The sequence below is a fragment of the Mesoplodon mirus genome (genome assembly GCF_964341445.2).
Source record: "Mesoplodon mirus genome assembly, chromosome: 9".
Lineage (NCBI taxonomy): Eukaryota > Metazoa > Chordata > Mammalia > Artiodactyla > Ziphiidae > Mesoplodon > Mesoplodon mirus.
Genome location: NC_138985.1, coordinates 97,463,556 through 97,479,676, shown reverse-complemented (window position 1 = coordinate 97,479,676; position 16,121 = coordinate 97,463,556). Strand labels below are relative to the sequence as shown.

Sequence of the window (16,121 nt, the reverse complement as noted above, 5' to 3'; positions counted from 1 at the left end):
ATGTCCCAATAAAGAGAAGATAATGAGAAATGAGATTTAAAAGACAAAACTATGGCCTTAGGTATTGGGATGAATTGGCCAGGGAAGTATATATAACTGGAGTCTGACCTGATTGAAAAACTAAATTAAATAAAGAAGGAGAGGGAGACAGTCGCTTTGATAAGCCTATGAAAGTGGTACCTATTGAGGACAACAAGGATAAGATGAGAAGATGAATAAGAGTATGGGACTTGGTGTTTTGTACCCCCAAAATATTAGAGAGGAAATGGAAGAAGGAAATAATAACTATAGCCTCAACATCTTTATACTAATAATATCTGTCACTGATTATTTACTATCTTCATATCACTATTAAACTTAGGAACGATCCTATAAAGTAAGTTACCATTATTACTTCCATTCTACAGATGGAGAAAATAAAGCTTATAGGAGCTAAACTTATAGACGCTTAAGAAGCCATGTTCACAGGGACATGCACAGCTGGTTCTTGTGGGAAAAGGAGGATTTAGACATGGGCAATCTGGTCGAGAGCCCACACTACATCATACTGTCTCCCTAACCTTCCAAGTGTATAGTGTAAGCAAACTGAGCTTGAGATTATACCATACTGTGATTTTTGAGACATGGTGGAAAGAGATTCCATATTGAAATGCACTGATGGAAGAGCAAGTCCTATTCCTGAACGATAGGCCTCTAATAAGGGGAGACTGAATGGTACTATATGTCAAGGAGCTATTCACACGAATAACCTATGAATGGAAACACTGTAGAGTGAGGATGAGTTAGAGACGAAAAGATATGGCTTGTTTTGGAACTATGTTATGAGCCACCTGGTCAGGAGGAGAAAATTAATTACACATTTCTGACAGATAAAACTAGTATAGGAGTGGGAATTCCCTGGTGGTTCAGTGGTTAGGACTCTGTGCTTTCACAGCCGAGGGCCCAGTTTCGATCCCTGGTTGGGGAACTTGGGGAACTAAGATCCCCCAAGCATGCCATGTGGCAAAAAGAAAAAAAAAAAAAAGAACTAGTGGTATAGGAGTGAGATCTAGAATTGATCACTGAATATATATTATGTGTGGTGGTAGACCCATTCTTGACTTGTCTTCACCTTTCAGAAGAAAGTGGAAGTAATTGTTTTTGGTTTTTTTTTACTTTTCATTGCTAGGAGTAAAAGAATAGGCATAATCAAGCATATGCCTTAGACTTTAGGAAGATAGAATTTTTTTAAATCTAGGGAAGAAAGGCATGGTTCTCCCTTCCAAGAAAAGGTACTTGGAAAGGCCTCAAATATGATTCCAGAGTAATTAATAACACATGATTATAATAGGAAAGAAGCAGGTGTTTTCCCGAGGATCTATGAGGAGAGTGTGCCAGTTATTAAGGTGCGACCTCTCAACTCCAGATCCACCCTCCTCTATTCTGCTTTGTGATGCTGGGACTCTGCACAGCACATTTCTGCTTTGACAGCAGGCGCCCTGTTGGGCTCTGCCAATAGGGGGCGCCACAGGGAGACTACAGGGCTGAACGGAGGAAGGGAAGGGTGTTGCCTGTTCCTGTATGCTAGCAGGCCTTTAGGTCACCCCAGCAATGTTGTGTCACCCCAGCAATAGCAGTTTCTTCCTGAAGCGGCAGTTGAATCTAATTTGCAGTTTCTCCAAACACTTGCCGCATCAACCCTCCACCCAGTCCCCCCAAGACATCTGATCCGTACTTCCTCCTCAGAAATCTAGATTTCCTGAAGCCTCCTCTCCTCCAGGTTCAGAGATACCAACACCAGCCAAGCAGCCTCTTCTCCTCAGAAATCTGAATTTCATCTCTGTGGAAGCCCGCCCTTTAGTTTCCAAATGTTAAGAACCCAACCTCCACTGTTTGTTCTTTCTATTTTAGGAGTGCTTCCTGCTGTTGCTTCTTCCCTGATACCTTATTTACCCTTTGAGTTACCTTGCTAACAACTCTATATCTCATTAACAGGCTTAAAAAATATATTAAATTCTCTTTGTTCAAATAACTAGTAGGGGTTTTGTCCCCTGCATGGACCCTAACTGGTAGAGAAAGCATTGGGAATATCAAAGCCCTAAGTGAGCAGAAAATAGCAAAAAATATTCACGGCAACCAATGGGGTTTTTAAAAGGAATTTCCTGATCAAGAGGAAGATCAAAGGAAGGCCAGATGTTTGGAGAGGATGGTAAAGTGGTTGGTGTCATTTTATTGGAGGATTTAGAACTTAGGCTGTGGATCATCAATGGGCAGGAATGTGCCAGAGGAAGTCATCAATTGGAGAAGTGTCCACTCAGAGGACTGTTGGGTCTCAGGATTCTGAGAGGCAGTACCCATCCCGACCCAGAGCTCCCAGTGTTCTCACATTATCAGAACAGTGCCTCAGGGTTTCTGAAGGGATCATTCTCTATTTCTTCCTCTTACTTTTCTAGTTCTGGGAGACCTGGACCCACTGGTTCCCTTCTAGAGTGCTATTCTTTACTATGAATTGCGTTCCCTAAAGAGGTCCGAGAATCTGCTCTTTCTGTGAGATCAAGAACTTCTTTGGTCTAACCCTGAGCTCTAGAAATCTATGTGTTCTCTAAATTAAACTCCAGAAATGTTACCCACTCTTGCACCTCTGGCACCTCAGAAATCTGTGTATTTCCTCGGCACTACTCAAACTTCTGCTGTCTTCTGGAACTTTGAAAAGCACCCCCTCTGGGGTTGGCTAAACAGAAGCCCTTCATAAAGCTGGAATGACCACCTAGGTCCCTGGCTGTGGGTGCATCATGCCCTTCTGCATCCAGAAGCCCCCCGAGGCTAGATCCACCCCACATCTACCCGTTATCTCACTCTTTTGTCCTTGTCCTTGAAAGTCCCACTCCTTGCTCTGCACTCTTGTGTCACTTCCATGGTTGGTGCCAGGGCTGACAGGCATTTCTCTGCATTTGTGAAGAAAAATAAACAAGCCTATTTTTTCATTTCTCTGGCCTCATTAGACTAATCTCCGATTCCTCAGATATTATTCATCAACAGCTTCTTCCTTCCCCAAAGTCCAAATATACAGAACCTAAGCTCTGAGCCCCAAAAGTTCCATTGCTAGAGATTCCAGCCCAGTTAGGCTCTTTGCACGGACTGCCCACAGAATCTCTCCAGTCCTCCCAAACTAAGAGCAGTTACTTCATCAAATCCACACAACCATGACAGATAACACTACGTTACAAACTGAAAAACAAATTCCACCATCACCACACCAAAAGGCTTCCCAAGTCTCCCAAAACTCTTGGACACTGAGAAAAAGGACAGGAATTATCTTACCTACTTTCTTTTTTTCTTCATATAATTCTACCACTTGCTCCTCATCTTCTCATTACTTACATATTAAGAACACATCACACCAGGTATTATATAGAACAATTAGGAGATGAAAGGCACTAGGACACTAATAGGAGACAGTATATTTAAAAGTGCTGGGCTTCCCTGGTGGTACAGTGGTTAGGAATCCGCCTGCCAATGCAGGGGACGCGGGTTCGAGCCCTGGTCCGGGAAGATCCCACATGCCACGGAGCAACTAAGCCTGTGCGCCACAACTACTGAGCCTGCGCTCTAGAGCCCGCGACCCACAACTACTGAGCCCGTGACCCACAACTACTAAAGCCCGAGTGCCTAGAGCCCGTGCTCCGCAACAAGAGAAGCCACCCAATCAGAAGCCCGCACACCGCAACGAAGAGTAGCCCCCGCTCGCCGCAACTAGAGAAAGCTGGCGCGCAGCAACAAAGACCCAACGCAGCCAGAAATAAAAATTAATTAATTAAAAAAATTTAAAAAGTGCTATTTTAAGGAATGGCAAAGCAACACCCCACCCTACCCCCCTTTTAAAAAAAAATATAACCAGGGAAAATTTATCAGAGAAGATAGGTCTGAGGAGTGAAAGCTAAGTGGCAATTGCCCCTTGGAATTTAGCTTAAGTTCACACTTCATGCATATGTTTTGATTTAAAATAATTACCTTTTGTTCAGCTTAACTCTGAACTCCCAAATCTTTCTGCTTTCAATTCTTCAAGTAAGGCATCCCTGAGTACAGTGTGAGGGAGTCAGTTTAATCCAGACTTCTTGAAAACAGCTTGGTATTTTCGACTAAATCCAGTAGCAGAATGCGGGCTTAATGGGCCCCCCACAATCTCTCCCACCCAGATATTTTTCCTTTTTGTCCAGCAAAGTGTCATCTGTTCCCAAGGAAGAAAGAAAAAGAAAAATGTTTAAACTATTACACTCTAAACTGCTCAACTGATTCTGACCAAATTTAAGAAGCTTGATACTGAGTTAGAGAAAATAAGGGAAGCATTTATTTGAAACTTAGAAAGTGGAGATTTGACTTTCTTTATCCTCACTTGTAAGAATATTTAGGTTGCAGCTGTGTTACTGCTGTGCAGTAGAGCTGGCTTTGGATGCATTTATTTTATTGCTAAACACACACTTACTGTGTGCCTTTTAAGTATGAGGTACTGTGCTAAATAGTGTGAAGACACAAAGTATGATGCAGATCTTCCTTGACTTACCACGGGGTTACGTCCAGATATCGTAAGTTGAAAATGCGTTTAATACACCTAACCTACCAAACAGCCTATGTTAAATGCGCTCAGAACACTTACATTAACTTACAGTTGGGCAAAATCATCTAACATAAAGCCTATTTTATAATAAGGTGTTGAATATCTCATGTAATTTATTGAATACTGTACTGAGAGTGAAAAACAGAATGGTTGTGTGGGTACAGAATGGTTGAGAATGTATATCCATTGTTTACCCTCATGATCGCATGGCTGACTGGGAGCTGTGCTCGCTGCCACTGCCCAGCATCAGGAAAGAGTACTAGACCGTATATCACTAGCTTAGGAAAAGTTCAAAATTCAAAATTCGACGTATGGTTTCTACTGAATGCGTGTTGCTTCCATACCATCGTAAAGTCGAAAAATCGCAAGTTGAACCATCATAAGTCGGGGACTGTCTATATATCAGAGATCTTGCCATCCAGGAGCTTACAAATCAGGTGAGATAAGAAGGGATAAGATGTGAACATACATTGCTATGATGTGGTACAATGACAATAAGTGCCATGAAGAGGTGCAATTAAAGTTCTGCGAGAGTCCAGAGAAAGGCGAGTCACTTCTTTTCTCCAAGAAAGTCTTCCTGGAGGAAGAGGCGTTTCAACTGCCCTTTCAAGAGCAAAGAGAGAAGGGCCTTCCAAGGGTTAGGAAGGGCGGGAACTGAGGGGCTTGTCAGGGGAAGGGAGGGGCTTCTCTGGGGAAATGAAGTGATAGTGACCAGGAAGATGCAGAGATAATGTCTTCTGAAGAATCTTGCTCTGGCAAGCTTACTGGGATTGGCTTACTTTGATTTTGCCTTATTTCAGAGTAATTCAGTCAGTGTCTGCAGATATAGGTGAACTTCCTGTGCTTTCAATATCTCCAGAATTTCTTATAAAAAAGTATGCAATCAGTCTTGCTCTCTCCCTCTCATACCTCCCCATCCCCAAATACAAATATTTCCTGATAGAAGAGAATAGAATACTTAAAGCCAACTCTAAAGAGGCAAGGCCTCTAATTTTCTCCATTAAATAACTGACCTGAACTCTGAGCTACACACTCATTCTCATCAGAAACATCTGGAGGTCCCTGGTCTTGCTTCCTGGGAATGAGGTCAAAAGATTTTGGGCCTGAGAGCAGGCTTGATACTTCTTCAGCACTTTCCTTTGCCTAAAAGTGGCAGTTCTGGGTAACACCACCCTTGTCTGCTTTAATAAAAATACTTCTCATTACTATGAAGTATAATGAACTGCTGCTAGAGAAAAAGTTTCCCATTGGCCAAGGGCTTAACCATGGGGCTTTGTTCTTTCATCTTTCTGTCTTGATCTTCCCCTTGTTAAAAGATAAACTGAGGCATATCACATTTTTAAGAGTTTATTTGAGCAAAATCGATTTGAATTGGGCAGCACCAAACCAGATGTGGTTAGGAGTGCTTCACCACTTATAGAAGCTTGGGTAGAGACTTGATAGAGAAAAGGCAGAAGCAAAGCAAGGAAATTATCTGACTGGCTATAGTAGTTGCCTTATTTGGGAAAGTTTACTTGGTTATTTGTGATGGCTTCTCCTTACATTTGATTTCTTAACCTTGAGGTGTCTACAGGTTTAGGTTTGGGTTTGCTTAGGTTTGGGTTAGGTTAGGCTACTAAGGCGTTAAAGCCACCTCAGTCTAACAGACTTCTTGTTTAATTAACTCCCTCAAACATGGGTGCTGCAGGAAAAGAGGGGCCCATTGTTTTCTAGACCTTAGAACATCCTACTGCTTTTTAAAATGATAGCAAACAACTGATCTGATTGCCTATTTTTCATTAAATTTATTAGAGGACTGTAAGCAGATAAGGAAGGGGTCCCCAGAGAAAGAAAACCAGGCATAGCTTTCTTGACATAAGTGAAGCCATTTTGGGCCTAAGCCATTTTGTGATCCAAGCCTGGCCATGCCCAAGTCTCAGTAATTAATGATCTCAAGGGAACAAAAGAATGCAGAAACAAAGACTGTTAAGGCAAGAGAGGTAACACTAGAAAAGATAATATATCACGTGTAAAGACTCCCAGTTCTGTTTCAGTGGTAAAGACTAGCCTGAAGCGCTCAACCACCAGATCAACTGCAACCTAAGGGATGATGGTGTTGACCTTTTCGGACCCTCCTGACTTCAATCAACTAAAGCTTGGACTCTGCCTACCACCCAAGCCCTTTCATGAATATGCGTGTACCCTTAGCTTAAACTTCCCCGGTTTTGCTATTTGGGGAAACACAGCTTTAGGAAAGATCCCTGGTGTTCTTCTTACTTGCTGCAGGTAATAAGAAATCCTTTCTTCTCCCGATTTTTGGCTTGGTTGTATCTTTTGGCTCGACATCCACCAAGAGGTTGAGCCCAGTTTTCAGGTAACAGGACTGCACTGAGGAAACTAACCAACTGCTTGAGGATCATATAAACACTCAATTTATGGGTGTTCATTCTTCTGCCCAAGGGAACAGTGATTTCTGCCATGCCATAGCATAAGTAAATTAGATTTGAATCCTATATTTGTGAGATGCTGTATGACTAAAGTCATGCAAATCTCAAAAGGTGAATTCAACAAAAGGTAAGCAGAAATTAGGCTACAGCACTGTTGCAGATTATATTAGGATGCAGATATTTTAATAACCATTAGAGCTTTCTGATCAGTTCCAAGTTAATATTTTCCAGCACATGTTTGTTGCTTGTTCATTGATAAAATGCTGACTTGAATGACTGCACAAGCACAGAACATGTCCCTTTGGAAAGAGATGAACAACAAAACAACAAAATCATTTTACCAGGCATCAAAGAAAAGAAGTTAAGTATTTGTTGAGATCTCAGGGAGGGAAATGAACTCCAATCCTCACTCCCCTTAGATTTGCACAGGATTGTCAAGAGCTGAGGAACTTCAAAGTATAACAAACTGTGGCTCAATTTTAGAAATATGAAGCATTTGGAGTAGCTAATTTGGCCAAATATTTATGTTTTGGTGCATAGTTGAACAGCTTATCAGACCTTCAGGAATTCTTTGTTTTTCATTTTTGTGCTTTTATTTCCTCTCCTATCTCCTCCTCCACTCACTAGAAGAAAAACACCCTTGGGCAATGAAAGTTAAAGATGCTTCTCCATAGAGGCACAAAGCCAGGGCCTAGGGGGCTGATCCCCAAGCCACTGCCAACTGCAGTCTAAGCAGTAATTTTCCTTCCCCCTGACTCTCTTCTTGGAAGTCATGGAAAATGTAGAAGTCTCTAAGGCCTTCTAGGAGAGAAAAAGAAACCTTTCCCCTGGTGAGCATTCCAACTCTCCTTGAAAGATCTTTTATTGACAGGACTTTAAAAGGCTGCTGCAGAGGGTCTGGCCTTTGTGTCTGCACCAACATGCAGAGGTGAGGCAGGAGAGTTCCCAGGAACTTCCAGGGCTGAAGGACCAAATACTTTGCCTCTCTTTTCACTACCAATACTACTTACCCTTCGCTACCTGGGTCCACAGTTTCTCTTCAGTCCTAACCTTAAAGAAGACTGCTCATTTACAAGGAAGAAGAGTAGGTGATACAGAATGTCTAACTCTCTGTGGACACGGGCGAGAGAGGCATTTGGATAAACTCTGTTGGAAATTATGCTGACAGGGTGGATGTTGGTAAGAAGCGATAGAGGAACCCCTATCTTCCTTCAGCTCCAGCTGACCTCTGCTTGCAGGGAGGCCTGCAGTGACAAGTTCTGCATTTCCTATTAGTTTCTTCACCTCCCAGCCCCGGGGGCTGCTGAACCACACCAGAGATCCCAGGTGGGTCCAGACCAGCCCCTGCTAGCACAGCCCTACAGCTCCCAGGCTCCAGGCCCACGCCGACTGGAGCACATTCCAGGACATTCCACAGCTGGGAGGCTGGGAGCCTGGGAGGTCTGGAACCCACAGGCGGGAGGTGTCCCAGCATGCGTCCCCACGCCAACCACACTTGCCCAAAGATCCCAAAGCACCTTCCAAGGGTGATCTCATGTTCTAACAGGTGTTTATTTCAAAATGTTCATCCCTATGATGGCGAGGACTCTGCTCTCTTTTGCACGAATGTCACTTTGATTTTTTCACATAACCTATCTCATGGTAAGAACATCATATTGGAAACCAAGAGCTCAACTACTAATTAGATACGGAAACCCCTTTCCAACACACAGGGCTGTGAAATTTAACAATGAGGAAGAATGACCCCTCCAATTCCAACCTCTGAAAGAAGAATATGTAATGTGGGGCCCAGACATAGTTCACACGTATCATCGTGTGTGTGTGTGTGTGTGTGTGTGTGTGTGTATCTCATAGTGCTAGTGTTGATGCAGTCTTCAGGACTTCCATTTCCTTATCTATGAAATGGAGATAACACCTGCTTTACAAAGTTCTTATGATTTTGTGGTTATTGCCTGGCACGTAATAGATAATAAGTGTTTGTTGGTAAATACATGGATGGATGAACAAATGTAGTCTTTCTGGGCTTGTTTCCTTAAACTTGCCATGGTTAATTTACAAAGCAATTTGTAGGATTAAATAACATCAAGTGTTCTCAAAATGCTTTTGACACCTGAAACGAATGTAATGTTGTATGTCAATTATACCTCAATAAAAAATTAAAATGTTTTTGAAAACTAAAAATATATAGATTATTCATGAGGCTACTAGAATAGGTTTCCAGGTATATCAAAACCTCATGAATGGACTTCCCTGGTGGCACAGTGGTTAAGAATCTGCCTGCAAATGCAGGGGACATGGGTTTGAGCCCTGGTCCAGGAGGATTCCACATGCCATGGAGCAACTAAGCCCGTATGCCACAACTTCTGAGCCTGTGCTCTAGAGCTCACGAGCCACAACTACTGAAGCCCGTGTCCCTAGAGCCTGTGCTCCGCCACAAGAGAAGCCACTGCAATGAGAAGCCCACGCACCACAACGAAGAGTAGCCCCCGCTTGCCGCAACTAGAGAAAGTCCACGCACAGCAATGAAGACCCAACGCAGCCAAAAACAAATAAATAAATAATTGATTTAAAAAAAAAACCCAACCTCATGAGTGTATTTCTCTTCTTATATGCAGTGGGCACTAGACAAATTCCCAGCAGTTATCAGAGAAACGCTCTGCCCCTCTTGGTTCTTTCTACAACTTGGTTTCTATGTACCACTCTCCTCTCTCTCATTAAAATTATTGATCATGAGTGCTTAAGGTTGGAGAGTTTCAGAGCCTGATCAGATAGATAGCATATGGGTGAAGAGTAGCAGTCCTGGAGTCAAATTGCCTGAAATTGTGCCCTGACCGCATCATTTACTAAGGAACTTAACCCTACTATGTCTTCGTTCATCCGTAAAGGGGAGTCACCAGTAGGATCCATTTCATAGGGCTGCCATGAAGGTCGCATAAGATAATATATGGAAAACGGTTAGAGAAATGCCCTGCACATGGGAGACACTCAATCAATGTTACCTGTAACCATTGTTGGTGCTATAATTATTAATATCCCTTTGTTAACGGAGCTTGTCTAGTGCATGAGACAGACTATCGTGCAAAGCTGGAGAAATGACACAAGCACTAAATAGGTCACCAGTGGTATGCTATGGGTGCAGAGGCAGGAGACATCTTTATTCACCATCCTCATCACCTCCTCCATGGAATCTCTAGTTTGTCACTGTTCCAACAGACACAGAACTTTAAAGTTATTATGAAAACTAACAACCCAGATTTCATCTGAGGAGCACAGAGCCTAATGTGTCTCATGATGGTCACACAATTCTTCCATTAAAGCAGCTCAGTTTGTGAAGCCATGTCACACCGTTGGCTCAAATTGAGCTTTTGGTGAAATAAGACCCCCAGAGCCTTTTTACGTCAACTGCTGCCAAGTTACATGTTCTCCATCCTGTAGTCTTATAATTCATTTTTGGACCTAAAAACAAGACCTTGCATTTATCCTTATTACATTTCATGTTGCTGGTTTTGGCCCAGCACTGCAGCACATCCAGATAATGAATCTTGATTCTGTTAACTATCTTATGTCTTATTTCTATCCCCTCCAGACTTGTGTCACTAGCACATGTGACCAGCGTACCTACTACATCCTCATGCAAGACACTGATAAAAATGCTGACCAAAACAAGGCTAAGAGAATAGTCCAATATTTCAATCGCAGAACCCCCTGCATACTTAAATGTGTCCACTAATCACTTGGGGTATGATTGATTAAGCAGCTTTGAACTCATTGAGTGGTATCCCTATTTCACCATTTTATTCAAAATGCCCTGTTGATATCAAGACACACTGGGTCTACAATATTGTTGAATATCATTTTAAACTGCCCTGAAGTGCTGCTATCTGCTTTGAATTTGATGAGAATAATCATGTCTATATCCAGATTATCAAAAAAGAACATGGGATATAGTTCAATAGATTAAGAATAAATTTATGCCATTTAATTATCACTCTTGTAGTCCCATTTTAGGCTTTAATTTGAAGGGTGCATTTGTTAGGGTATGCTATCTACTGTAAACAAAACAAAACAAAAATGTCTCCCAAATCCCAGTGACTTAAGACAATAGAAATTTATCTCTCACTCACAAGAAGTCATACTAAGTGTTCCTGGTTGACAGGCTGCTTTCCATGTGTCATTCAGGAAATGTTTCTTCCATCTTATGGCTTCACCCTTTCCTTGGTCTTTGGAGTCCTCTGCATTCAGCAGCTAATGGAGAAAAAGGAGAGATTATGACAGGTGCCGTGTTTCTGTGGTCCAGGCTGGGAAGTAGTGCACATAACCTCTGCGTATATCACTGGTTAGAATTCAGTCACATGACCACCTCTACCTGCATGGGAAGTTGGGAAATGCAGTCTAACTATGTGCCCACCAAAAAGAGGAAATGAGTGAGATGAACAGTAAATCCAACTCTAAAACAGACAGCAAACATAATTTAGGTGGGACCCACATATTATTACAGATCAAGTATGGGGCTAAACCTGCCAGTAGAGGAGTTTGATGAATCAAGAGTTATAAGAACTGGGTTCTAACACCAAGTCTACCATTTATTGGGCAAATATAGACTTGGACAAGACACAGAACTGTAAGATTTCTGGGTCCATGAGAGCACAGTCTTAGCTCATTTTATCCATTGCTGTACCGCCACCCCTAGCCCAGTGCGTAGCATGTAGTTGGTGCAATAAAGATTTGTTCAATTGTTGAGTAAATTAATGAGTAACCTTTCTGGACTCTTTTCCTTATTTCTAAATTTGCTCTACCTACCTTATCGGTTTTCATAAAGAACAAATGTACCGTAGCTGTAAAAATGCTTTAAAAACCAAGACACTGTAAAAATATAGAGTATAACTATTACTCACATTAAGACTGCCATTTGTGTCATATTCCATGGACTGACCTTCTCTGCATTGTTTTCTCTTATTGTACATGGTAGAAAGTAGACAAGCTCAAAAAACCATTTAAGCTAAAGCTCTGCCCATTACATTTCTCCAGTCACTCCTATGACTTGAAGTCCAATCATCCATGTCCCTTCTCTAATTAAATTTAAGAAGGAGGCATTGAATTCCTGTTGGTCAGGACATGTGCTAAGATTTGGGATAACACAAGGACTAATACAACCCATACTAAAATAGATAAAAACACCAGTCCTATAGTTGGGGATCCATCTGACAGTTGTATATACCAGAGAGTACTTGCCTAATTAATAAGAATGTTCAACAGAGAAAAATGAAAAACTTCACTGAAATCAGTAGAAATTATATTTAATTGGAAGCCAGATTACAGATGATCTTATATGCAAGGACAAGGGAATTAAACTTTATGCAACAGGTCTCATAAAGGCCATTGACTGTTGTTAAGCCAGGAAATCACATGGTCAAAGTGGTGTTTTAGAAAGCTGCATCTGAGAGATGGTTTCTTACACCACTTGGAGGGAAATGCATTAGAGGGCTACTGCATCAATCTTAGCATGAGGACTTAAGAGTATGGGAAAGAAATAATGAAGCATAGATGAAAGGACTTCTGATTATGATAATATGGCAGGCTAACATAACTTGAAAACTCTTCCTTCAGGTATACATAGGATTTCAGGATAAAATATAACAAAAACAATTTTAAAAGCAAACTTAAGATCATAGGAAAGAAGGGGAAATCACAGAGGAGGAAGAATAAAACCAACTAAGTTAGCATATGAACTGATGCTCTATTTGCCCTCAGAACTGGAGTCACAAATCTTCATAACCCTTGGAACTTGGGTCTTAGAAAGACCACAGGAGATAAACCTGCACAAGACGGGGTGGAAATGAGACTCCCACAGGAAGCCAAGACCCTTGTAGACCTGAACCATCCGGGAGAATATTGACCAGAAAAAAAATTCCTAACCAGGACAGCAAGATTACATGAAAATTCATTTGTCTCTCTTTGTGGAAAAAAGTCCTTCCTGAGAATTTGAAACCCTGGACCTGGTCTACACATGAATTTGTTTTTTTAAATTGCCCTACTGGAATGGCCCAGAAACTTCCAAGCCAAGAAATTAATGTAAAAACTGGTCCCTGACTAGTAATATTTTGGGAGTGTCTGGCAAAAGCAATTACAAAAACACTCTAGAGAAACATTCCACAATCCAGAATACAGGTAGTTTAACAAAAATAAGCAATCCCCACACGAGATGAGCTCACAATAAAAGAAATTACAAGACACTGGAGGGACAAATCCGTCATGGGCAAGAGTCAACAGAAATTACAGACAACAGAATTCACCTCCATCACCTCCCACTTCCCAAGGAACTGAGCTACTAAAACAACAATCTGAAAGAGAATATAAAATAAGCCTGTTTAGAATGATTATAGACATTACAAAAGGAAAGAAATCTATGGAAGAAAGAAAGAAAGAAGGAAAGAAAGGCAGGAAGGCAGGAAGGAAGGAAGGGAGGGAGGGAGGAGGGAAGGAAAAAAAGACAGATTTAAAGAATCAAGTAGAAAGTCTAGAAACAAAATACATAGTTATTGAAATTAAAAACTCAATGGATGGACAGTAGATTAGACATACCTTAAGAAGAATTACTAACAAGAAGACCACGCTAAAGCAACATACCAGAATGCAGCCCAGGGAAACAATGAGATAGAAAATTTGGAAGGGAAATTAAGATAGAAAAGGTAGCAAACATGAGAAAGTTCAATTAAGTCTAAAAGGATTTCTAGAAAAGAAGAGAGAATGGAGCCAAGGTAACACTGGAAAAGGTAATAGTGAGAATTTTCTTATTTGATAAAAAACATGAATCCTCACAGTGAAGCAGCACATATAACAATTTGCCAAGGACATCATCTTTGTGATGTACCCTACCTACCATCAAGCACCATCAGTGAGTGTTCTCTGGGGACTTAAGGCCATCTGGACAGAGCTGTCAGTAGCCAAATCAGATGGCCTTGGCCAGAGGACGTATTGTTTAGCTTTGTTCTTTGAGGAATGGATAATGGCACTCATTTTGCCTCCCTGTACGAAACACATGATTTCTCTTTGAAGTGTCTGAGACATAAAAGGAAAGGGAGGGGTCCTGCTGCTCAGAACCTCCACTTTCCAGGATCAGTCTGGGAGCGTGCGGCACGCGGAGCAGCCCGAGGGGAGTGGACAGGGGCGGGGTGCACCTCTACGCGTGTGCAATTTTCTGTAGCTCTACACTCTCACGTACATATATATACAGTGAGGTGGGGTTTTTTTGAATTTTATTTTATTTATTTTTTATACAGCAGGTTCTTATTAGTTATCTATTTTATAGATATTAGTGTATCTATGTCAATCCCAATCTCCCAATTCATCCCACAATGAGTTTTAAATACATAAATGTGCTGTCCTCTTTGCTGGATCACATCCTAAACTGGAATTTGAGATTCTTTTCACAGGCTTTCACTGATCTTAAACCTCCATTAAGAGATTTTTGGACTTCATCCTATCTGTTCAGATATAATTCAGTTATTATTCTCTGCATTTAAGGGAGACGTTTGGTTTGGTTTTTTTTTTGTTTTTTGTTTTTTGTTTTTTTTGCGGTACGCGGGCCTCTCACTGTCGTGGCCCCTCCCGTTGCGGAGCACAGGCTCCAGACGCGCAGGCTCAGCAGCCACGGCTCACGGGCCCAGCCGCTCTGCGGCATGTGGGATCTTCCCGGACCGGGGCACGAACCCGTGTCCCCTGCATCGGCAGGCGGTCTCTCAACCACTGCGCCACCAGGGAAGCCCTGGTTTGGGTTTTTGATGTTGGTGGTGATGGTTTATAAAGCAGAAAGTGACCTCTGCCTTCACTCCTTTTCCTTTAATAGGCACGTCAAGGAGAAGGCTTTACGTTACCATTTCCCATGGCAGGCGCCACCATATGCAGGAAGAATCAAGGGCCAAAACCCCCTGAAAAGGGACTTTTTAAAAAGTACTATCACCGACACACGCCATTAACAATTCCCCGGGAAGTAAAAATAGAATCTTTGTAATAGAGTCTGACCGTTTTTTTTCCTTTCTTTTCCTTTGTGCTTTGTCTAGCTTCACTTGCTCATAGGGTGCCTCGTACAGAGACCTCACACCCGGCACTTCAGACCAGAACTCCCAGTGCAAAATGACCGCTCGGATACCTCAGCTCACAGGCCGCGAACCGAAGCTCTGCTGCTCCACACTGCAATTCAAGATGGCGGCGGCGGGGCCGGCGGGCTGTGCGCAGAGACGCGGCACAGACGCTGCAATCTGGAGGTGAGCAGTGCAGCTGTGCCAGCCTCGAGAGCTCCACCCCTCCCCCCGCGGGCGAGATCCCTGTAAAGCGGCCCCGCCCACAGCCTGTCCCGAGAGGGTGTGCTCTAGAGCGTGAGCTCGCACCTCTCCGTGCTTTGATCAAAGAATAAAGCTTTCCTTTGCTTCTGAACCGAACTCTGCCTCGTTCTGTTGGCTCCAAGGACACAGGACAGGAGGACCCTTGTTGGGGCTCAACCTGAAAGTGTCGGTAACAGTATGACCCCACATCTGGTCATTCCTCTCCATTCTGGGGTTTTGAGGATGAGTAGCTCTTGTAGATTTCTGATCAGTGTTCTGCTGGATTTTTTTTTTTCTCCTTTTAGTGGTACTGTCATGAGTTTCCCAGATGGCACTCATCAGTGTCCCCAAAATATTTCTCCATAGGCTACTGCTCAAGGACTCCATCAGACCCCTCATAACCTGGACCCCAGCTGTGCTCTCAGGAGCCAGGTTGCAGAGAACTGTACAGAGCTTCCAGGTTTACACGCAGCACTCCCCCAGCCTAGAAGCTCACTCTCCCCTGGGTACCACACTCCCCGACCAGGGAAGCAGCACAATGCCCAAGAACACTGTCTTATCTCAAGTGACATTTCCCTATTATTCAGTGGGTTCCTCTGAGGGGCTTGTTATATATCCCTACCTGCCAGCAGTGCTCAACCTCAAGCAGCCGTGAAATTTTACAAAAAGTTTTAAATTCAACTTTAAAGCCCCTTATGGCAATAGGATGTTGTGTAAATGAAGTCCCAGGAGCAATCCTAGGGACCCCCTAGTACTTGGAATAAGTATATAAACTTGTTT

General features: G+C 42.5%; 1 long non-coding RNA gene across 1 annotated transcript in view; it reads right to left on the bottom strand.

Moving 5' to 3' along the window:
• Positions 1–4,034: 4,034 nt before the first annotated feature.
• LOC309810731 overlaps positions 4,035–16,121 on the bottom strand; it is a 27,740-nt gene continuing 15,653 nt past the window's right edge. The window contains exons 2-3 of the long non-coding RNA XR_014295051.1: positions 11,145–11,265; positions 4,035–4,207 (exon numbers count right to left, since the gene is read on the bottom strand). This is a non-coding gene — a long non-coding RNA (uncharacterized lncRNA). The remainder of the gene's footprint in view (positions 4,208–11,144; positions 11,266–16,121) is intronic.